Source organism: Ascaphus truei, unplaced genomic scaffold (assembly GCF_040206685.1).
Source record: "Ascaphus truei isolate aAscTru1 unplaced genomic scaffold, aAscTru1.hap1 HAP1_SCAFFOLD_2161, whole genome shotgun sequence".
Lineage (NCBI taxonomy): Eukaryota > Metazoa > Chordata > Amphibia > Anura > Ascaphidae > Ascaphus > Ascaphus truei.
The window spans coordinates 21,743-46,522 of NW_027455075.1; the positions used below are offsets into that span (position 1 = coordinate 21,743).

The window sequence follows — 24,780 nt, forward strand, 5'->3', positions numbered from 1 at the left end:
CAGTGAGGGGAGGGGGGAGAGGCACAGTGAGGGGAAGGGGGGAGAGGCACAGTGAGGGGAAGGGGAGAGAGGCACAGTGAGGGGAAGGGGAGAGAGGCACAGTGAGGGGAAGGGGAGAGAGGCACAGTGAGGGGTAGGGGAGGGGGAGAGGCACAGTGAGGGGGGGGGAGAGACACAGTGAGGGGAGGGGGGAGAGAGGCACAGTGAGGGGAGTGGGGGAGAGAGGCACAGTGAGGGGAGGGGAGAGAGGCACAGTGAGGGGAGTGGAAGAGGTGCGCAGTGAGGGGAGGGGGAAAAAGAGGCACAGTGAGGGGAGGGGGAGAGAGGCACAGTGAGGGGAGTGGGGGAGAGAGGCACAGTGAGGGGAGGGGGGAGCGAGGCACAGTGAGGGGAGGGTGGGACAGAGGCACAGTGAGGGGAGGAGGGGAGAGAGGCACAGTGAGGGGACGGGGGGAGAGAGGCACAGTGAGGGGGAGAGAGGCACAGTGAGGGGAGGGGGGAGCGAGGCACAGTGAGGGGAGGGTGGGACAGAGGCACAGTGAGGGGAGGAGGGGAGAGAGGCACAGTGAGGGGACGGGGGGAGAGAGGCACAGTGAGGGGAGAGAGGCACAGTGAGGGGAGGGGGGAGAGGCACAGTGAGGGGAGGAGGGAGATGCACAGTGAGGGGAAGGGGAGAGAGGCACAGTGAGGGGGGGAGAGGCACAGTGAGGGGGGAGTGAGGCACAGTGAGGGGGGAGTGAGGCACAGTGAGGGGAGGGGGGAGAGAGGCAAAGTGAGGGGAGCGGGGCACAGTGAGGGGAGGGGAGAGAGGCACAGTGAGGGGAGAGGGGAGAGAGGCACAGTGAGGGGAGGGGGGAGGAGGCACAGTGAGGGGAGGGGGGAGGAGGCACAGTGAGGGGGGGAGAGGCACAGTGAGGGGAGGGGGGAGAGAGGCACAGTGAGGGGGGGGAGAGAGGCAGAGTGAGGGGGGGAGAGAGGCAAAGTGAGGGGAGCGGGGCACAGTGAGGGGAGGGGAGAGAGGCACAGTGAGGGGAGTGGGGGAGAGGCACAGTGTGGGGAAGGAGGGGAGAGAGGCACAGTGAGGGGAAGGGGGAGAGAGGCACAGTGAGGGGAGGGGGGAGAGAGGCACAGTGAGGGGAGTGGGGGAGAGAGGCACAGTGAGGGGAGGGGGGAGCGAGGCACAGTGAGGGGACGGAGGGACAGAGGCACAGTGAGGGGATGGGGACAGAGACACAGTGAGGGGAGGAGGGGAGAGAGGCACAGTGAAGGGAGGGGGGGAGAGAGGCACAGTGAGGGGAGGGGGGAGAGAGGCACAGTGAGGGGAGGGCCGGAGAGAGGCACAGTGAGGGGAGAGGGGAGAGAGGCACAGTGAGGAGAAGGGAGAGAAGCACAGTGAGGGGAGGGGGAGAGGCACAGTGAGGGGAGGGGAGAGAGACACAGTGAGGGGAGGGGGGAGAGGCACAGTGAGGGGAGGGGGGAGAGGCACAGTGAGGGGAGGGGGGAGAGGCACAGTGAGGGGAGGGGGGAGAGGCACAGTGAGGGGAAGGGGAGCGAGGCACAGTGAGGGGAAGGGGAGAGAGGCACAGTGAGGGGAAGGGGAGAGAGGCACAGTGAGGGGAAGGGGAGAGAGGCACAGTGAGGGGTAGGGGAGGGGGAGAGGCACAGTGAGGGGTGAGAGGCACAGTGAGGGGGGGGGGAGAGACACAGTGAGGGGAGGGGGGAGAGAGGCACAGTGAGGGGAGTGGGGGAGAAGAGGCACAGTGAGGGGAGGGGAGAGAGGCACAGTGAGGGGAGTGGGGGAGAGAGGCACAGTGAGGGGAGGGGAGAGAGGCACAGTGAGGGGAGTGGGGGAGAGAGGCACAGTGAGGGGAGAGGGGAGAGAGGCACAGTGAGGGGAGGGGGGAGGAGGTACAGTGAGGGGGGGAGAGAGGCACAGTGAGGGGAGGGGGGAGAGAGGCAAAGTGAGGGGAGCGGGGCACAGTGAGGGGAGGGGAGAGAGGCACAGTGAGGGGAGTGGGGGAGAGAGGCACAGTGAGGGGAAGGAGGGGAGAGAGGCACAGTGAGGGGAGGGGGGAGAGAGGCACAGTGAGGGGAGGGGGGAGAGAGGCACAGTGAGGGGAGTGGGGGAGAGAGGCACAGTGAGGGGAGGGGGGAGCGAGGCACAGTGAGGGGATGGGGACAGAGGCACAGTGAGGGGAGGAGGGGAGAGAGGCACAGTGAAGGGAGGGGGGGAGAGAGGCACAGTGAGGGGAGGGAGGAGAGAGGCACAGTGAGGGGGGGAGAAGCACAGTGAGGGGACAGGGAGAGGCACAGTGAGGGGACAGGGAGAGGCACAGTGAGGGGAGGGGGTGAGAGGCACAGTGAGGGGAGGGGGGAGAGAGGCACAGTGAGGGGGGGGATAGAGGCACAGTGAGGAGAGGGGGGAGAGAGGCGCAGCGAGGGGAGGGGGGAGAGGCACAGTGAGGGGACTGGGGGAAGGGGGTATAGAGGCAGTGAGGGGAGGGGGAGAGAGGCGCAGTGGGAGGAGGGGGAGAGAGGCGCAGTGGGGGGAGGGTAAGAGGTGCGCAGTGAGGGGAGGGGGAAAAAGAGGCACAGTGAGGGGAGTGGGGGAGAGAGGCACAGTGAGGGGAGTGGGGGAGAGAGGCACAGTGAGGGGAGGGGGGAGCGAGGCACAGTGAGGGGAGGGTGGGACAGAGGCACAGTGAGGGGAGGAGGGGAGAGAGGCACAGTGAGGGGACGGGGGGAGAGAGGCACAGTGAGGGGGGAGAGAGGCACAGTGAGGGGAGGGGCGGAGAGAGGCACAGTGAGGGAGGTTGGAGAGGCACAGTGAGGAGAAGGTAGAGAAGCACAGTGAGGGGAGGGGGGAGAGGCACAGTGAGGGGAGAGAGGCACAGTGAGGGGAGGGGGGATAGGCACAGTGAGGGGAGGAGGGAGATGCACAGTGAGGGGAAGGGGAGAGAGGCACAGTGAGGGGAGGGGGGAGGAGGCACAGTGAGGGGGGAGGAGGCACAGTGAGGGGGGAGTGAGGCACAGTGAGGGGAGGGGGGAGAGAGGCACAGTGAGGGGGGGAGAGAGGCAAAGTGAGGGGAGCGGGGCACAGTGAGGGGAGGGGAGAGAGGCACAGTGAGGGGAGAGGGGAGAGAGGCACAGTGAGGGGAGGGGGGAGGAGGCACAGTGAGGGGAGGGGGGAGGAGGCACAGTGAGGGGGGGAGAGGCACAGTGAGGGGAGGGGGGAGAGAGGCACAGTGAGGGGGGGGAGAGAGGCAGAGTGAGGGGGGGAGAGAGGCAAAGTGAGGGGAGCGGGGCACAGTGAGGGGAGGGGAGAGAGGCACAGTGAGGGGAGTGGGGGAGAGGCACAGTGTGGGGAAGGAGGGGAGAGAGGCACAGTGAGGGGAGGGGGGAGAGGCACAGTGAGGGAAGGGGGAGAGAGGCACAGTGAGGGGAGGGGGGAGAGAGGCACAGTGAGGGGAGTGGGGGAGAGAGGCACAGTGAGGGGAGGGGGGAGCGAGGAACAGTGAGGGGACAGAGGCACAGTGAGGGGATGGGGACAGAGGCACAGTGAGGGGAGGAGGGGAGAGAGGCACAGTGAAGGGAGGGGGGGAGAGAGGCACAGTGAGAGGAGGGGCGGAGAGAGGCACAGTGAGGAGAAGGGAGAGAAGCACAGTGAGGGGAGGGGGGAGAGAGGCACAGTGAGGGGAGGGCCGGAGAGAGGCACAGTGAGGGGAGAGGGGAGAGAGGCACAGTGAGGAGAAGGGAGAGAAGCACAGTGAGGGGAGGGGGAGAGGCACAGTGAGGGGAGGGGAGAGAGACACAGTGAGGGGAGGGGGGAGATGCACAGTGAGGGGAGGGGGGAGAGGCACAGTGAGGGGAGGGGGGAGAGGCACAGTGAGGGGAAGGGGGGAGAGGCACAGTGAGGGGAAGGGGAGAGAGGCACAGTGAGGGGAAGGGGAGAGAGGCACAGTGAGGGGAAGGGGAGAGAGGCACAGTGAGGGGTAGGGGAGGGGGAGAGGCACAGTGAGGGGTGAGAGGCACAGTGAGGGGGGGGGAGAGACACAGTGAGGGGAGGGGGGAGAGAGGCACAGTGAGGGGAGTGGGGGAGAGAGGCACAGTGAGGGGAGGGGAGAGAGGCACAGTGAGGGGAGTGGGGGAGAGAGGCACAGTGAGGGGAGGGGAGAGGCACAGTGAGGGGAGTGGGGGAGAGAGGCACAGTGAGGGGAGAGGGGAGAGAGGCACAGTGAGGGGAGGGGGGAGGAGGCACAGTGAGGGGGGGAGAGAGGCACAGTGAGGGGAGGGGGGAGAGAGGCAAAGTGAGGGGAGCGGGGCACAGTGAGGGGAGGGGAGAGAGGCACAGTGAGGGGAGTGGGGGAGAGAGGCACAGTGAGGGGAAGGAGGGGAGAGAGGCACAGTGAGGGGAGGGGGGAGAGAGGCACAGTGAGGGGAGGGGGGAGAGAGGCACAGTGAGGGGAGTGGGGGAGAGAGGCACAGTGAGGGGAGGGGGGAGCGAGGCACAGTGAGGGGATGGGGACAGAGGCACAGTGAGGGGAGGAGGGGAGAGAGGCACAGTGAAGGGAGGGGGGGAGAGAGGCACAGTGAGAGGAGGGGCGGAGAGAGGCACAGTGAGGAGAAGGGAGAGAAGCACAGTGAGGGGAGGGGGGAGAGGGGCACAGTGAGGGGAGGGCCGGAGAGAGGCACAGTGAGGGGAGAGAGGCACAGTGAGGAGAAGGGAGAGAAGCACAGTGAGGGGAGGGGGAGAGGCACAGTGAGGGGAGGGGGAGAGGCACAGTGAGGGGAGGGGGAGAGGCACAGTGAGGGGAGGGGAGAGAGGCATAGTGAGGGGAGGGGGGAGAGGCACAGTGAGGGGAGGGGGAGAGGCACAGTGAGGGGAGGGGGGAGAGGCACAGTGAGGGGAAGGGAGAGGCACAGTGAGGGGAAGGGGAGAGAGGCACAGTGAGGGGAGGGGAGGGGGAGAGGCACAGTGAGGGGAGAGAGGCACAGTGAGGGGGGGGGGAGGCACAGTGAGGGGAGGGGGAGAGGCACAGTGAGGGGAGAGAGGCACAGTGAGGGGGGGGAGAGACACAGTGAGGGGAGGGGGGAGAGAGGCACAGTGAGGGGAGTGGGGGAGAGAGGCACAGTGAGGGGAGTGGGGGAGAGAGGCACAGTGAGGGGAGGGGGGGACAGAAGCACAGTGAGGGGAGGGGAGAGAGGCACAGTGAGGGGAGTGGGGGAGAGAGGCACAGTGAGGGGAGTGGGGGAGAGAGGCACAGTGAGGGGAGTGGGGGAGAGAGGCACAGTGAGGGGAGAGGGGAGAGAGGCACAGTGAGGGGAGGGGGGAGGAGGCACAGTGAGGGGGGAGAGAGGCACAGTGAGGGGAGGGGGGAGAGAGGCACAGTGAGGGGGGGAGAGAGGCAAAGTGAGGGGAGCGGGGCACAGTGAGGGGAGGGGAGAGAGGCACAGTGAGGGGAGAGGGGAGAGAGGCGCAGTGAGGGGAGGGGGGAGGAGGCACAGTGAGGGGGGGAGAGAGGCACAGTGAGGGGAGGGGGGAGAGAGGCACAGTGAGGGGGGGAGAGAGGCAAAGTGAGGGGAGCGGGGCACAGTGAGGGGAGGGGAGAGAGGCACAGTGAGGGGAGTGGGGGAGAGGCACAGTGTGGGGAAGGAGGGGAGAGAGGCACAGTGAGGGGAGTGGGAGAGGCACAGTGAGGGAAGGGGGGAGAGAGGCACAGTGAGGGGAGGGGGGAGAGAGGCACAGTGAGGGGAGTGGGGGAGAGAGGCACAGTGAGGGGAGGGGGGAGCGAGGCACAGTGAGGGGACGGGGGGACAGAGGCACAGTGAGGGGAGGAGGGGAGAGAGGCACAGTGAGGGGAGGGGGGAGAGAGGCACAGTGAGGTGGGGAGAGAGGCACAGTGAGGGGAGGGGCGGAGAGAGGCACAGTGAGGAGAAGGGAGAGAAGCACAGTGAGGGGAGGGGGGAGAGGCACAGTGAGGGGAGAGGTACAGTGAGGGGAGGGGGGAGAGGCACAGTGAGGGGAGGGGGAGAGGCACAGTGAGGGGAAGGGGAGAGAGGCACAGTGAGGGGAGGGGGAGAGGCACAGTGAGGGGAGGGGGAGAGGCACAGTGAGGGGAGAGAGGCACAGTGAGGGGAGAGAGGCACAGTGAGGGGAGGGAGAGAGGCACAGTGAGGGGGAGAGAGGCACAGTGAGGGGAGGGAGAGAGGCACAGTGAGGGGAGGGGGAGAGGCACAGTGAGGGGAGAGAGGCACAGTGAGGGGAGGGGGAGAGTGAGGAAAGGGGGGAGAGGCACAGTGAGGGAATGGGGAGAGAGAGGCACAGTGAGGGGAGGGGGAGGAATGCACAATGAGGAGGGGGAGAGAGGCACAGTGAGGGTAGGGGAGGGGAAAGAGGCACAGTGAGTTGAGGGAGAGAAGCACGGGGAGGGGAGAGGCACAGGGAGAGGGGAGCGAGGCACAGTGAGGGGAGAGGGGAGAGAGGCACAGTGAGGGGGAGAGAGGCACAGTGAAAGGAGGGGAGAGTGAGGAAAGGGGGAGAGGCACAGTGAGGGGAGGGGGAGAGAGGCACAGTGAGGGATGGAGGAGAGAGAGAGGCTCAGTGAGGGAAGGGAGGAGAGAGGCTCAGTGAGGGAAGGGAGGAGAGAGGCACAGTGAGGGGAGGGGAGGAGAGAGGCACATTGAGGGAAGGAGGAGAGAGGCACAGTGAAGGGAGGGGGGGAGAGAGGCACAGTGAGAGGAGGGGCGGAGAGAGGCACAGTGAGGAGAAGGGAGAGAAGCACAGTGAGGGGAGGGGGGAGAGGGGCACAGTGAGGGGAGGGCCGGAGAGAGGCACAGTGAGGGGAGAGAGGCACAGTGAGGAGAAGGGAGAGAAGCACAGTGAGGGGAGGGGGAGAGGCACAGTGAGGGGAGGGGGAGAGGCACAGTGAGGGGAGGGGGAGAGGCACAGTGAGGGGAGGGGAGAGAGGCATAGTGAGGGGAGGGGGGAGAGGCACAGTGAGGGGAGGGGGAGAGGCACAGTGAGGGGAGGGGGGAGAGGCACAGTGAGGGGAAGGGAGAGGCACAGTGAGGGGAAGGGGAGAGAGGCACAGTGAGGGGAGGGGAGGGGGAGAGGCACAGTGAGGGGAGAGAGGCACAGTGAGGGGGGGGGAGGCACAGTGAGGGGAGGGGGAGAGGCACAGTGAGGGGAGAGAGGCACAGTGAGGGGGGGGAGAGACACAGTGAGGGGAGGGGGGAGAGAGGCACAGTGAGGGGAGTGGGGGAGAGAGGCACAGTGAGGGGAGTGGGGGAGAGAGGCACAGTGAGGGGAGGGGGGGACAGAAGCACAGTGAGGGGAGGGGAGAGAGGCACAGTGAGGGGAGTGGGGGAGAGAGGCACAGTGAGGGGAGTGGGGGAGAGAGGCACAGTGAGGGGAGTGGGGGAGAGAGGCACAGTGAGGGGAGAGGGGAGAGAGGCACAGTGAGGGGAGGGGGGAGGAGGCACAGTGAGGGGGGAGAGAGGCACAGTGAGGGGAGGGGGGAGAGAGGCACAGTGAGGGGGGGAGAGAGGCAAAGTGAGGGGAGCGGGGCACAGTGAGGGGAGGGGAGAGAGGCACAGTGAGGGGAGAGGGGAGAGAGGCGCAGTGAGGGGAGGGGGGAGGAGGCACAGTGAGGGGGGGAGAGAGGCACAGTGAGGGGAGGGGGGAGAGAGGCACAGTGAGGGGGGGAGAGAGGCAAAGTGAGGGGAGCGGGGCACAGTGAGGGGAGGGGAGAGAGGCACAGTGAGGGGAGTGGGGGAGAGGCACAGTGTGGGGAAGGAGGGGAGAGAGGCACAGTGAGGGGAGTGGGAGAGGCACAGTGAGGGAAGGGGGGAGAGAGGCACAGTGAGGGGAGGGGGGAGAGAGGCACAGTGAGGGGAGTGGGGGAGAGAGGCACAGTGAGGGGAGGGGGGAGCGAGGCACAGTGAGGGGACGGGGGGACAGAGGCACAGTGAGGGGAGGAGGGGAGAGAGGCACAGTGAGGGGAGGGGGGAGAGAGGCACAGTGAGGTGGGGAGAGAGGCACAGTGAGGGGAGGGGCGGAGAGAGGCACAGTGAGGAGAAGGGAGAGAAGCACAGTGAGGGGAGGGGGGAGAGGCACAGTGAGGGGAGAGGTACAGTGAGGGGAGGGGGGAGAGGCACAGTGAGGGGAGGGGGAGAGGCACAGTGAGGGGAAGGGGAGAGAGGCACAGTGAGGGGAGGGGGAGAGGCACAGTGAGGGGAGGGGGAGAGGCACAGTGAGGGGAGAGAGGCACAGTGAGGGGAGAGAGGCACAGTGAGGGGAGGGAGAGAGGCACAGTGAGGGGGAGAGAGGCACAGTGAGGGGAGGGAGAGAGGCACAGTGAGGGGAGGGGGAGAGGCACAGTGAGGGGAGAGAGGCACAGTGAGGGGAGGGGGAGAGTGAGGAAAGGGGGGAGAGGCACAGTGAGGGAATGGGGAGAGAGAGGCACAGTGAGGGGAGGGGGAGGAATGCACAATGAGGAGGGGGAGAGAGGCACAGTGAGGGTAGGGGAGGGGAAAGAGGCACAGTGAGTTGAGGGAGAGAAGCACGGGGAGGGGAGAGGCACAGGGAGAGGGGAGCGAGGCACAGTGAGGGGAGAGGGGAGAGAGGCACAGTGAGGGGGAGAGAGGCACAGTGAAAGGAGGGGAGAGTGAGGAAAGGGGGAGAGGCACAGTGAGGGGAGGGGGAGAGAGGCACAGTGAGGGATGGAGGAGAGAGAGAGGCTCAGTGAGGGAAGGGAGGAGAGAGGCTCAGTGAGGGAAGGGAGGAGAGAGGCACAGTGAGGGGAGGGGAGGAGAGAGGCACATTGAGGGAAGGAGGAGAGAGGCACAGTGAGGGAAGGAGGAAAGGCACAGTGAGGGGAGGGGGGAGAGGCACAGTGAGGGGGGGAGAGGCACAGTGAGGGGAGGGGGGTGAGAGGCACAGTGAGGGGAGGGGGTGAGGGGAGGGAGGAGAGAGGCACAGTGAGGGAAGGGAGGAGAGAGGCACAGTGAGGGGGGGATAGAGGCACAGTGAGGGGGGGATAGAGGCACAGTGAGGGGGGGATAGAGGCACAGTCAGGGGGGGATAGAGGCACAGTCAGGGGAAGGGGTGAGAGGCACAGTGAGGGGAGGGAGGAGAGAGGCACAGTGAGGGGAGGGGGAGAGAGGCGCAGCAAGGGGAGGGGGAGAGGCACAGTGAGGGGAGTGGGGGAAGGGGGTATAGAGGCAGTGAGGGTAGGGGGAGAGAGGCGCAGTGAGGGGAGGGGGAAGAGGTGCGCAGTGAGGGGAGGGGGAAAAAGAGGCACAGTGAGGGGAGGGGGAGAGGGATGGGAGAGGCACAGTGAGGGGACGGGGGGAGGCACAGTGAGGGGAGGGGGAGAGGCACAGTGAGGCGAGCGGGAGAGGCACAGTGAGGGGAGAGAGAGGCACAGTGATGGGGAGAGAGAGGCACAGTGATGGGGAGAGAGAGGCACAGTGATGGGGAGAGAGAGGCACAGTGAGGGGGAGAGAGGCACAGTAAGGGAGAGAAGAAATGATTAAGGCTGTTCCTATAGTGCCGTCGATGGCGACACGACGGGTGACGACGCCGTCGCCACCGGCAAAAGTTATGTTTCGCCGGGCGGCGGCAGTGCGGGATTCCGGCAATTTGATTTGTTCAAGTGACGTGACGTGACGGCCCTTGAAAAATCTAATTTTGCTGGCTACCAGTTTCCGCAACGGCGACGTCGCTTTGTCGCCGTAGCGGGCACTATAAGTGCACGTGGCGGCAATGCTTCTGTTTTCGGCCGACGTCGCCAGTACTATATGCGCGGCCTAAGAATGTAGATTAAATATTTGAAAAATTGTGCTTATGATGGGCTTTATTTTCCTGTTATTTTCCCTGTGCTAATTATTCTACTCCATACAAAATGTTCCTAATATTTCACTATACTGAGATAAATCCCTTAATTTCCCAGCGTTCTCGTGTGGTAACGGGGGAAGGGAGCAGTGCTGATTGAGACGACTCTAGGGAGCGATTCATGGTATGTTTATCAATTTAAACTTTTACATCCTCGTAACCTTTTATAAAACACAGAACAAATGCAAAGAAAGCTGCAGAATGGCCGGTGTGGGGATCAAACCCACGGCCGCGGCATTATTATCCCCACAACTGCGCTATCCAGCAAGCAACTGTATGTAGCAAGCGAGTCAGCGCAGGAGCTGCGGGAAAGTGTTTTACCTAGTATAGAACGGCTGGCTAACCACAGCCATATATAAGTGCCACGTGCGCACGCCGGAGCAAGCGCGCCCACTATATTACGTGCCGTAGTGTATATTTACAGACAGAAAGGAACAAATAACGTTTCCGGGCGGCAGCCCTTCCGTCTCATCGCCCCTCAGTGTTACACAAATATAACAGACAGACATTTATGTAACACTGACATTCGCCCCCACCCACTTGGCGCCAAAACGCTATTAAGCAGACCCCGTTCCAGTTGTGTGGAGGTCTCAAATTAGCCGGTAAGACCACGCGTATCTGGTTGCCGGTGCTTCCGGGTTGTGACATCACGTGTCACGGCAAGGTCTGCCCCTCATAACGAGCGTCGTTGCCACGGGACCACATGTGTATCATACTTGTTACCATGGCAACAAAGGACGCTAGCGCACATGTATATATATACAATGTAACAGACATTTAAAAGCCCATAATGAGAAATATAAGAACTGGAACCAAACTACTAGTGAAGAAGCTGGTTAAGGGATAAGAACTGAATAAACAATGTCGTGTGTGTGTGTGTGTGTGTGTGTGTGTGTGTGTGTGTGTGTGTGTGTGTGTGTGTGTGTGTGTGTGTGTGTGTGTGTGTGTGTGTGTGTGTGTGTGTGTGTGTGTGTGTGTGTGTGTGTGTGTGTGTGTGTGTGTGTGTGTGTGTGTGTGTGTGTGTGTGTGTGTGTGTGTGTAGACCCGGCGTTGCACGTGAGCTAAATTTCCAGCTATGAGGGGGGGGGGGAGAGGAGGGGGGGGGGACAGTGGACAGGAGGGGGGAGCGGGAGAGGCATAGTGATGGGGAGAGAGAGGCTCAGTAAGGGAGAGAAAAAATGATTAAGGCTGTGCCTATAGTGCCGTCGATGGCGACACGACGGGTGACGACGCCGTCGCCACCGGCGAAAGATATGTTTCGCCGGGCGGTGGCAGTGCGGGATTCCGGCAATTTGATTTGTTCACGTGACAATGTCACTATAAGTGCACGCGGCAGCAATGCTTCTGTTTTCGGCCGACGTCGCCAGTACTATAAGCGCGGCCTAAGAATGTAGATTAAATATGTGAATAATTGTGCTTATGATGGACTTTATTTTCTTGTTATTTTCCCTGTGCTAATTATTCTGCTCCATACAAAATGTTCCTAATATTTCACTATACTGCTATAAATCCCTTAATTTCCCAGCGTTCTCATGTGGTAACGGGGGAAGGGAGCAGCGCTGATTGAGACGACCCTAGGGAGCGATTCATGGTATGTTTATCAATTTAAACTTTTACATCCTCATAATCTTTTATAAAACACAGAACAAATGCAAAGAAAGCTGCAGAATGGCCGGTGTGGGGATCAAACCCACGGCCGCGGCATTATTATCCCCACAACTGCGCTATCCAGCAAGCAAGCAACTGTATGTAGCAAGCGAGTCAGCGCAGGAGCTGCGGGAAAGTATTTTACTCATCACTTAGGCTGCGGCCACGCTAGCGCTGAGCGTGCTGACCGCGCTGTGCTTGCCGAGTTTAGTTTTCACCCAGGCTTTAAAAAAAAGAAAATGGATAGAAGTGCGGCGCAACTGCGCATGTCCAATGAAAGGCTCCCGGATGACTAGTTCAACATAACTTTATTTGACACACACCAGGGCTACACCAGCATCTCCCCCTCAACGCGTTTCACCCTTACGCAGAGGGCTTCGTCTTGGAGTGGGGAGAAGTGGTGACAGCCTCTTAAATACCTAAAAGCCCGCGAAAGCGGCATTAAAACTTTAACCCCTTCAGTGCTATATGCCTGTTAGCTAATATCATGCTATTTAAAGTATTTAATGTCTGTGCAGCTCACTATAAACATATTATATGCACAGAGAGCATCTAAATTATATATTCAGACATACACAGTAGCAAAATGATAAGACTATTTGGCAGCACATTCCAGGTATATGAATAAACATAAAAAGCTGTTGCAAACACTGCAAGTGGAATATACTCAACACTAGATTCACAATAACCCAAGTTATATACCGATTAGTCAGTCATACATATAGGGGCTTCCTAATGCTTTATTTAGACATATTTGTGACTTATAGACCAGTGAATCAAGGGAAGGTAGGTGGGAAAGGGAGAGAAACAAGGGTAAAAGGGGGGGGGGGGAGAGAAGGGGGGGAAAAGAGGAGGGGGGGAGGTATGGAAGGGGGGGGGATGAGAAATGTGAGGGAGGGAAAGAGAGAGGGGAGGGGGGAGGGGAGGGGGAAAGGCTAAGGGAGGGACAGTGCAGAGAATAAATCAGAAATACACAATAGACGTTCTGTTCTAAAGAAGACCATAATATGTACATATCTGCATTCCACGTATAACACTCTTATATATCTCTTAAAGAAAACATCGTAGATCCCAATCCACATTAAGTCCACTGGGTTGTAATGTGTTTAATGTGTGGATCCAGTGCGCCTCCCTTTGGTGTGGGAGCTTGATTCTATCCCCTCCCCGAGGGGGGAGGACTACATGTTCTATAGCGCAACAACTGAAATTGTCCACAGAACCCAATGGACAGTTGTTAAAGTGGATTGGGACCGGATGTGTCATGTCTGAATTCTTGATGAGCCTTAAGTGTTCTAGAATGCGAATTTTTAAGGCTCTACTGGTAAGCCCCACATACTGTTTTTTTACATCCGCATTGTAACAAGTATATGACATAATTGGTCTGACATGACATAAAGGTTTTTATCTGATATTTCCGTGTTTCAAGTTTATCAGTGAAATGTTTAACTTTCTTCATTTTGGGACAAATCTTACAGTGCCCACATTTAAATGATCCAATCAATTTTGGAAAGAAAGACAGTTTATTCTGGTTAGTATTAGTAGTTTTCAGCAAACTGGGTGACAGAAGATTCCCTAGCGTAGCTGCTCTACGGAACACTATTTTGGGTCCCACACATGCCATTTTATTTAGTAAAGGGTCTAGTGAAAGTGTGGCCCAATGTTTGCGTATGATGGTTTTAATTGAGTTTGCTTGTTCGCTATAGTTTGTAATAAAGAATGGCGCTTCTGTGTTCTCGGCCTGTGTATCTATCTGGGTACTGTTGGCTGCTATGTTGGTGAGGGTATTCCTATCCATATTCAGTGCATGCTGATATGCCTGATCAAGGTCTGCACCATCGTATCCCCTCGACAGGAACCTCCTCCTCATCTCTTTCGCCCTGTGGATAAAGGCCTCCAATGTGGAGCAGTTACGGCGTAATCGCAGGAACTGCCCCTTTGGAATGCCCTTAACCAGAGGGCGTGCGTGACAACTGTTATAATGAAGTAATGAGTTCCTGGCATTCTCCTTTCTATAGATGTCTGATTGAATATTATACTCCATATCCACATATAAATTTAAATCTAGAAAGTAAATGTGGTTTTTATTATATGTGTGAGTAAATTTCAAGTTGAGAGTATTGTCTGCCAGGTATTCAAAGAACCTCAAAAGGTCTTCCTCCCCACCACTCCAGATCAAAATCAGGTCGTCAATGTAGCGTTTGTAAAACACCACATGACGCCTGAAGGGATTGGAATCTCCAAACACGTGGGACATCTCCCACCAACCCATGAACAAGTTGGCGTAGGAGGGGGCAAAGGATGTCCCCATAGCTGTCCCACGTGTTTGGAGATAATACTGCTGGTCAAAGAAAAAATAATTGTGCGTAAGTGAAAATCTAATACTGTCAAGAATAAAAACTATGTGTGCTGGCGAAAGAGTGGAAAAAAAAGAGACTTTGAAGCGCGCTCAACTTGCCCGCAGCACTCCCCGCGTGAGCTTGCGAAATAGCCAGGACACCCGGCGCTCCTGCTTGGGGAGCTGGTGACGTCACTGCTCTGCTCATACACACACACAAACGCACACACACATACACACACACACATACACACACACACAAGCACACACACACGCACACGCACACACACATATATATATATATATATATACAGTGTTCGACAATCCTATACATTTACACGCCCGGGGCGGGTGGATTTAACCCCTGGGCGAGTAAATATTGGCCCAAGCAGCACACGTGTTTATTTTTTTAAATTTCCCTGCTCGCGCTGAAATTTTCCCGCTCTAGCTGCCTGAAACAAAAAAAAAAAAAAAAACTCCCCCTACCTGACTGCTGATTGGCGCGCGCTCCCAGGCTTTGTGGGCGCGCGGCCAGGCTCTATATGAGCCGGCCCCCAACGTATGGCCATTTTTTCTGGCCGGAGATCTGTTGGAGAGTACGAGCGTAAGTACTCTCCAATCCTCCATCCCCTCTGCTCCTTCCCTGCCTCCTGCAGTTCCCCCTTTCTCCCCCCAACCCCCGATACCCGCGCGTGGCTGGATATGGTAGCGTGGGTGTTCCCCCTTCTCTCCCCGGCCCCCGCTTACCCCAGCTTCCCGCGCGGGGCAGAGGTGTCCCCCCCCTTCTCCCCCCCCCCCCCCGGCCTCCCCCGATCCCTGGGTGATGGTAGTGGGTGTTCCCCGGCTTCCCGCGATACCCGCGCGGGGCTGGTGATGGTAGTGGGGATGTTCCCCGCGATACCCTTGGGGGGCGGGTGATGGTAGTGGGGGGCTTCCCCACTTACCCCGGCTTCCCGCGATACCCTTGGGGGGCGGGTGATGGTAGTGGGGGTGTTCCCCGCTTACCCCGGCTTCCCGCGCCGCTTCGCCTGATCCCCGCGCGGGGCTGGAGATGGTAGCGGGGGTTTTCCCCCCTTACCTACTTTGTCTCCGCTTCTCCACTGTCCCGTGGCTGTCCGCGCAGGGCGGGAGATGGTCGCGGGGGGGGGGGGGAGCGAGCGGGTCAGTGGTGGTGCTCGGTCGTGCGGCCTTTCCTCTTCTACCCCCTGTCGTGTGTGTGTGTGTGTGTGTGTGTGTGTGTGTGTGTGTGTGTGTGTGTGTGTGTGTGTGCATGTGCATGCATGGGAGAGTGTGTGTATGTGTGTGCATGCATGCATGGGAGAGTGTGTGTGTGTGTGTCACCCCAGTCAGTCACCCCGTCACGGAGGTTATTTGGACTGGGGCGCTCCCTAAATTTTGTGGCTTAAAAAGTTGTTGTAACGCCTTACTCTGTTAAAAAATGATAAAATATAAAATATGATTTTGGTGTTTGTGGTGCAAAAGGGTGTGTAGAAAAACATATACTGGCCCTTTTAGTTGATTTTGTGGTTGCTGCTTGACCTTGGAGAAGGGAATCCCGTGTCCTTCTCAGCGTGGCAGTAGTGGTGTGAAGATGGTCAGCGCGAACCTCGTGGACCTCACGGATATAGTGAATCCGGATGCAGTATTAAGACAAGAATAAAAGAATAAAACACGATATTAGTGTATCATGTCCACATTGGGGGATTGGGGGGAAAAAAAGGGGAGGGGGGGAGTGGGAAGGGGGAGTAGGGGGGTGGGGTAGGAGTGGACGGTGGTGGGATGGATGGTGGGTTCCCACTAACTAATCACAGAATACATAGAATATATGGATCCAGTGACTCACACGGGCTTGTGTGGTGTCTCTCCCTCAACGCTGACTGGTGTGGGTAAATACAGACTCATATACTGGAGTCTCAGATATACATTAAACTCACACGGCCTGATGTGAGTCCTTGCCCTCAGAGGGTAATGTCCTGTATGGATGGTGTCCTGTTGTTTCAGCAGAGTTGTCCCCCGATGGGTGTGGTGTGTGAGTGTCTCCTCTCCCCGTATCCCAAATGACCAAAAAGCAATGTGCAAACCAAAAGTCAAAATGAATTAAAAGGTCTTTAATGGGTTAACAGTGAAGACATGTGCATACACTATGCATACATGTTGTGGTGCTTAAAAGGTATAAAACAATATATGACACGATAACACAATGAACTAAACAGTATGTGATGTACTGAAGCAAACACAAAAAAGGACTCTCACACTAAACGAATATACAAAATCACTTGCCCAGCATCATCCGCTCAGAGCACTCCTGCACGATCTCCTCCTCCGTTTTTTGCTCCAACTGGCGCGTCCGGCAGCGGAACCGGAAAGGGGGATCTGAACCGGATGTCCTGCAGTGTGCTGGGTCCCTCTGTCAATGAGCTCCGGCAGGGAACTACGCGTTTCGCAATAAGCTTCGTCAGGTTCCTGCCGGATGCTCATTGTGTGCTGCATTTATAGGTGCCCCCATTAGTTTAATTGGAGAAACACCTGGATTAAGGGCATGGTTTAAATTTAGACGGTTATATCTCTTTATAGGAGCTACCTTTGGTAGCCCCTAATGTCAGGGATAGTGAGATGTGCCTGTAAATATAAATAATGGGTTAGATAAGCATATATTAAAATTAGATAAGCATATATTAAAATAAATCAATACATTATAAAAACTACATTTTAAAAAATACTTAGAGATGATCATTGTATTTGTCCTTAGAAGCATTTTAAGTTTAATAAAAAACGGTGGAAATTGGAATTTGATTGGGGTATTTGTGTGATTTGGAATCTTTTAGTTCCTCCGTGTGCAGTATTTTTAAAACCATTCTCTGTTGGTTAAAATCTTTACATATGTAAAACAATAGTGCCACCATGTGGCTGGATGTGAAAATTACCTCAACACTGTCATAACCTAATGGTAAAAGTTAAGCAATCTTGGTAGTGTGGCACACATCCCTTTAAAGTAACTTAAAAATGTGCCAGAGTGTATTACAGCAAAAAATATATTTATGTGACAAAAGTTATAACGAATTACATATTTGACGGAAAAAATATAATATTATTATTATCAAGATGGTTAAAAAACCTTACTGTTTATAGCCACTACATCTGACATAAGGGTAGAACAACCTAGGCACCCAAAATCTTGGTTTCCTCATTCAGCTATCTAAAATGTACCACTCAATATCTCCGTGTTAGTTAAAAGATATTTCATTTGTAATACAATGCTGCCACCAAGTGGCCGCATATCGAAATTGCTACTTCAAAACCCTAATATCTCTACCACACTGTGGATAGTGCGGTATTCAGTTAAGTGTAGAGTCATTGTTTAAAATATATTGCAAAAGTATATTCCAGCGGATGACGAGAGTATATCAAATATGCATGAGCATGGGTTTACACAGACATTTGATATTAGAAAAATACTTGTATAGGTGATTTCGACGCGGAGCTCTCATGTGGTGAAAATGTTCAAAACGTATAGTCCAGATTCTTCATAACTCCTTTCTAACTTCAATTCATGTTGCAGAGGTTGTCGCGATGGTATGCATCATTTCTGGTCCTCAAGGGTTGGTTCGAGGTAGATTCATATTTGGGACGTGCGCCCTATTGGAGATTGGAGAGGAAGTGGATCAGTGTGTGTTAAAACAAAGAGGTAGATGTAAATGAAATTTAATAAAATAAAATAGTAGATGTTATAGAATAGTAGATGTTTATAAAATATTAAAAAATAAAAGTTGTTTAAAAATTGTTTAAAAATGGGGGATTTGGAGCAGATTGATGGGTGTTCAGAGAAAGGCTGCAATGTCTATCTCTACATTGAGGCCTGTGGGTACCAGGCTTTTCAATTTGTAGATCCAAAACGTTTCTTTTCTTGATAGAGATGTCAGTCTGTCGCCTCCCCTCCAATGTGGGGGGACTACTTCAATGCCCCTAAATTCAAGGCCCGACGGATCTCCTTGGTGATGTAGTGCGAAATGCTTAGAGACACTATGTGTCATTAGTTTCCGTCTGATATTCCCTAGGTGTTCCAAAATACGCACCCGCAGGGGTCGACTGGTGCGCCCTACATATTAGAGTCCACAGGGGCAGTTTAAAAGGTAGACTACGAATTCTGATTTGCAATTAATGAAGCTGCCGGTTTTGAACTGTTCTCCTGTTGTATTAGAGCTGAACTGAATTGTTTCCTTACTTCCCTGTTTGCATGCTTTGCATGTATTACATCTATGGAAACCTTTGGCTGTTTGTAGCCAGTTTGAGTCCTGGCCTGTTGTTCTATTCTCCATTCTAAAGAGGCTTGGTGCTAACTTTCTTTTGATGTTATCTGCCCTTTTATAGATGACTTTCGGTTTTTCTGGGAGGTACTCTTTCAGGGTGGGGTCTCCCTGTAGGAGATGCCAGTGTTTATTCAGGATCTGTTGTATGCTTCCTGCATCCTGACTAAACTGTGTTAAGAAAGCGATGCTGAACTCTTCTTTGGGCTTAGGTGGATTAGTTTTAAGGATTTCACTACGTTCGAGCTCCCCTACTTTTCTCTTATTGCTATATCCATCTTATCGTTATCATAGTTTTTAGCAATGAAACGCTTCTTAAGAATATTGGATTGTTCCCTATAAATATGGTCATCGCTACAGTTTCTCCTAATTCGACGAAACTGTCCTGGGGGTATGTTCTTTAACCATTTTTTGTGGTGGCAGCTAGTGTTAAGTAGGTAGTTGTTACAGTCCACTTTTTTGAAGAAAGTTTTAGTCTTTAGTTTGGTGTCTTCTATGTAAATAGTAAGGTCTAAGAAGTCTACCGTGTTATTTCCTATGCAAGTTGTAAAAGCCAAGTTCCTCTCATTAGTATTAATATAGTTTAAGAAATGGTTCAAGTTTTCACTACTACCTTTCCAGATGAAAAACACATCATCGATGTATCTTCGCCATAGCACGAGATCCGCACCAAATTCATGCTCTGACCAGATGGTATCAGTCTCCCAATTGTCCATGAACAGATTGGCATAACTTGGTGCGAATTTCGTACTCATCGCTGTGCCACATTTTTGTAGGAAATATGTTCCATCAAATTTAAAAAGGTTATGCTTCAGAATAAAATTGATACTTTCTAAAATGAAGCGTCTTTGTTCTATTTTAACAGTTGGGTCTTTTGTTAATGTCCTATTGATGGCTTCAATTCCATCGTCGTGTTTTATGGATGTGTATAATGAAGTTACATCACAAGTGCAGATTTTGTAGTCATCTTGCCAAATTACCTGTTCTAATACATTAAGAATTTGCGTGGTATCTCTTAGATAGGACCGCATCTCCGCAACATATGGTTGTAGAAAACCATCTATATATTCCGATAGTCGCGACGTGAGTGAGCCTATCCCAGAGATGATGGGTCTCCCTGGTGGTGCTTTAATATCCTTATGTATTTTGGGTAAAAAATAAAATATCGGCATAACTGGGAATTTTATATTTAAATAGTCGTATTCTTTTTCATTTAGGACTCCTGTTGTACTGCCTTTGTCTAGTAGGGTGAGGAATTCTATACAGAATTCTTTATGCGGATTCGTCTTAAGACGTGCATAGGTGATGTCGTCAGATAATATCCTCTCTGCTTCTCCCTTATAATATTCAGTGTCCATAATGACAACCCCCCCCCCCCCCCTTTGTCTGCTTGTTTGAATATGATATCCTTATCTTTCTCTAAGTTTTGCAAAGCGATTTTCTCTTTTAGTGTTAAATTGTTCTTCGTTATCTTTGTCGTACCTGAGGTCAGTTTGTCAAAGTCTTCCTGGATTTTTTGGTGGAACACTTCTAGATTATGGCCTTTTGCCCAGCTAGGATAGAATTTGGACTTGTTTTTAAGATTTGAATGTTTAAAATCACTCTCTATGTTTATGTTCGTATCATTACTTACTATCTCCCTAGTTTGTGCGTCTTTGGAAAGAATTTTTTTTTAAGCGTAAGCTGTCTGATGTATTTGTGTGCGTCTATATACAGATTAAAACTATTCGCCTTAGCAACTGGCGCGAAATTCAGCCCCTTTTTTATAAGCTTACATTCATCTATGTTGTTGAGTTCTTTTTTACTTAGATTAAATATACAGTATTGTTTACATCGCTGCTCTTTTCCTGTGTCCTTCTTCCTCCCCGCTTTCCTCGTGTGGTCTTTTTCTGAGTTTTGTGTTTGGTGTTTCTATTTCTTTCTGTTCTTCTACCACTAGAGTGCGATTCTGGGTGGCTATTGGTGGTGGTTTTGCTACTTGGGCCTGTTCTAAAAAATGACCTGTATGTGGTCTGGGTGATCGTTGTTCTCTCACGTGACCTTGCTCCTTATCATGTCTTTCTCTGTATGTTTGCCTCTGTTCCCTGTAAGGTGATTTGCGTTCCCGTCTTGGGCTTTGGTCCCTATATTGTTTGTGGGGTGACCGGTAGTGTCTCCTTTGGCTTTCTTCTCTCTCATAGCGTCTCTCTCTGTATTCCCGATTTGACCCATAGTGTTTGTAAGGTGATCTGTGGTCCCTATCTCTGCTCCTTTCTTTCTCATACCTGCTATCACGTTCAAGTGGTGATCTAGTTCTGTAGTTATATGTTGTTGGCTTAGCAGTGTGATACCTTTCGTGATACTCTTTTGCTTTAGAATAGTATTTATTGTCCTGCCAATGTTCTTCTCTGTCTCTATCATTTTTCTTTGCCTCGTCCCTTTTGTGGCTTCCTGTGTCTTCAATAGTGTGCGTTTTAGTTTCTTTATTCTCTCTAGGGGTTTCTAGGGCACCCGCCTCCTGCCTTCTTGGTGGAATTTGTCTAGCCTCTTTATTAAATGATACATTCTTATTGTTTTCATATTTGGGATAGTTCTTATGCCTCTCTGGATTCGTTGGATAGCTTAATGTGTTGGATCTTGAATTCTGGTTTTTATTACTATCTTCTCTACTCCTATATTCGAACATTTTCCTATCCCTTGGGGTGCTAGGTGGGACTAGTGAGATCCGTTGCCATTTGGGGTTTGACCCCACTACATAATCTTCCTCGTCTCGTCTGAATTTTTTGTTCTTTGACTCTATCAGGTTTTTTTCTATGGCGTCTATTTCATCCGCTAGTTTTCTGTCCCTACTTATGAAGGTGGGATTATCTATAGAGGTTTCTAATCTTTTCTGAATTAGTGTGACTTCTCGGTCAATTTCTATTAGTGTCTTTGTATGGTGTTTAATGATAAGTTTCATTAAAGTGAATGAACAGGCATCCATAGCTTCCTCCCATTGTACATTGTATTCTACATCTGCTAATTCAAAGGATGATTTTTTATCAAACCGTAAACCCCTAGGAATACGTTTGATGTCAATGTATTTTTCTAGGTAGACTTTGTCCCAGACCTTTTTGGTCTCCTTCTTAAGTAAATTCTCTAGTTTATCGAATTCATTATTTATTGTTTCTAAGTCTCCCATTTCCGCTGACTCAATTTCTCTCATTTTGTTCTCTATGTTGTTACTTCTAAAAATTCTTTTTGTGAAAACACTCTCCTTGATTTCGACCATATCTTCTATCTCTATGGTTGCTACTTCCATGTTGAGATTTCTAATGTGGGGTGCTGCCACCAGGATGGGATTAGAGAAGTCTGGAGGTTATTTGGACTGGGGCGCTCCCTAAATTTTGTGGCTTAAAAAGTTGTTGTAACGCCTTACTCTGTTAAAAAATGATAAAATATAAAATATGATTTTGGTGTTTGTGGTGCAAAAGGGTGTGTAGAAAAACATATACTGGCCCTTTTAGTTGATTTTGTGGTTGCTGCTTGACCTTGGAGAAGGGAATCCCGTGTCCTTCTCAGCGTGGCAGTAGTGGTGTGAAGATGGTCAGCGCGAACCTCGTGGACTTCACGGATATAGTGGATCCGGATGCAGTATTAAGACAAGAATAAAAGAATAAAACACGATATTAGTGTATCATGTCCACATTGGGGGATTGGGGGGAAAAAAAGGGGAGGGGGGGAGTGGGAAGGGGGAGTAGAGGGGTGGGGTAGGAGTGGACGGTTGTGGGATGGATGGTGGGTTCCCACTAACTAATCACAGAATGCATAGAATATATGGATCCAGTGACTCACACGGGCTTGTGTGGTTTCTCTCCCTCAACGCTGACTGGTGTGGGTAAATACAGACTCATATACTGGAGTCTCAGATATACATTAAACTCACACGGCCTGATGTGAGTCCTTGCCCTCAGAGGGTAATGTCCTGTATGGATGGTGTCCTGTTGTTTCAGCAGAGTTGTCCCCCGATGGGTGTGGTGTGTGAGTGTCTCCTCTCCCCGTATCCCAAATGACCAAAAAGCAATGTGCAAACCAAAAGTCAAAATGAATTAAAAGGTCTTTAATGGGTTAACCGTGAAGACATGTGCATACACTATGCATACATGTTGTGGTGCTTAAAAGGTATAAAACAATATATGACACGATAACACAATGTGATGTACTGAAGCAAACACAAAAAAGGACTCTCACACTAAACGAATATACGGGAATATAAGGGAATATCAGACGGAAACTAATGACACATAGTGTCTCTAAGCATTTCGCACTACATCACCAAGGAGATCCGTCGGGCCTTGAATTTAGGGGCATTGAAGTAGTCCCCCCACATTGGAGGGGAGGCGACAGACTGACATCTCTATCAAGAAAAGAAACGTTTTGGATCTACAAATTGAAAAGCCTGGTACCCACAGGCCTCAATGTAGAGATAGACATTGCAGCCTTTCTCTGAACACCCATCAATCTGCTCCAAATCCCCCATTTGTAAACAATTTTTAAACAACTTTTATTTTTTAATATTTTATAAACATCTACTATTCTATAACATCTACTATTTTATTTTATTAAATTTCATTTACATCTACCTCTTTGTTTTAACACACACTGATCCACTTCCTCTCCAATCTCCAATAGGGCGCACGTCCCAAATATGAATCTACCTCGAACCAACCCTTGAGGACCAGAAATGATGCATACCATCGCGACAACCTCTGCAACATGAATTGAAGTTAGAAAGGAGTTATGAAGAATCTGGACTATACGTTTTGAACATTTTGAACTTTTTCACCACATGAGAGCTCCGCGTCGAAATCACCTATACAAGTATTTTTCTAATATCAAATGTCTGTGTAAACCCATGCTCATGCATATTTGATATACTCTCGTCATCCACTGGAATATACTTTTGCAATATATTTTAAACAAGGACTCTACACTTAACTGAATACCGCACTATCCACAGTGTGGTAGAGATAATATTAGGGTTTTGAAGTAGCAATTTCGATATGCGGCCACTTGGTGGCAGCATTTGAAATATCTTTTAACTAACACGGAGATATTGAGTGGTACATTTTAGATAGCTGAATGAGGAAACCAAGATTTTGGGTGCCTAGGTTGTTCTACCCTTATGTCAGATGTAGTGGCTATAAACAGTAAGGTTTTTTAACCATCTTGATAATAATAATATTATATTTTTTCCGTCAAATATGTAATTCGTTATAACTTTTGTCACATAAATATATTTTTTGCTGTAATACACTCTGGCACATTTTTAAGTTACTTTAAAGGGATGTGTGCCACACTACCAAGATTGCTTAACTTTTACCATTAGGTTATGACAGTGTTGAGGTAATTTTCACATCCAGCCACATGGTGGCACTATTGTATTACATATGTAAAGATTTTAACCAACAGAGAATGGTTTTAAAAATACTGCACACGGAGGAACTAAAAGATTCCAAATCACACAAATACCCCAATCAAATTCCAATTTCCACCGTTTTTTATTAAACTTAAAATGCTTCTAAGGACAAATACAATGATCATCTCTAAGTATTTTTTAAAATGTAGTTTTTATAATGTATTGATTTATTTTAATATATGCTTATCTAATTTTAATATATGCTTATCTAACCCATTATTTATATTTACAGGCACATCTCACTATCCCTGACATTAGGGGCTTCCAAAGGTAGCTCCTATAAAGAGATATAACTGTCTAAATTTAAACCATGCCCTTAATCCAGGTGTTTCTCCAATTAAACTAATGGGGGCACCTATAAATGCAGCACACAATGAGCATCCGGCAGGAACCTGACGAAGCTTATTGCGAAACGCGTAGTTCCCTGCCGGAGCTCATTGACAGAGGGACCCAGCACACTGCAGGACATCCGGTTTAGATCCCCCTTTCCGGTTCCGCTGCCGGACGCGCCAGTTGGAGCAAAAAACGGAGGAGGAGATCGTGCAGGAGTGCTCTGAGCGGATGATGCTGGGCAAGTGATTTTGTATATTCGTTTAGTGTGAGAGTCCTTTTTTGTGTTTGCTTCAGTACATCACATACTGTTTAGTTCGTTGTGTTATCGTGTCATATTGTTTTATACCTTTTAAGCACCACAACATGTATGCATAGTGTATGCACATGTCTTCACTGTTAACCCATTAAAGACCTTTTAATTCATTTTGACTTTTGGTTTGCACATTTCTTTTTGGTCATTTGGGATACGGGGAGAGGAGACACTCACACACCACACCCATCGGGGGACAACTCTGCTGAAACAACAGGACACCATCCATACAGGACATTACCCTCTGAGGGCAAGGACTCACATCAGGCCGTGTGAGTTTAATGTATATCTGAGACTCCAGTATATGAGTCTGTATTTACCCACACCAGTCAGCGTTGAGGGAGAGACACCACACAAGCCCGTGTGAGTCACTGGATCCATATATTCTATGCATTCTGTGATTAGTTAGTGGGAACCCACCATCCATCCCACAACCGTCCACTCCTACCCCACCCCTCTACTCCCCCTTCCCACTCCCCCCCTCCCCTTTTTTTCCCCCCAATCCCCCAATGTGGACAT

General features: G+C 52.2%; 1 long non-coding RNA gene across 1 annotated transcript; it reads left to right on the forward strand.

Moving 5' to 3' along the window:
- Nucleotides 1–9,962: 9,962 nt before the first annotated feature.
- LOC142477501 (uncharacterized) lies at nucleotides 9,963–24,374 on the forward strand. The gene is made up of 3 exons (XR_012792437.1): nucleotides 9,963–10,019; nucleotides 11,421–11,486; nucleotides 22,832–24,374. It is a non-coding gene; the product is annotated as an uncharacterized LOC142477501 (long non-coding RNA).
- The last annotated feature ends 406 nt before the right edge of the window (nucleotides 24,375–24,780 follow it).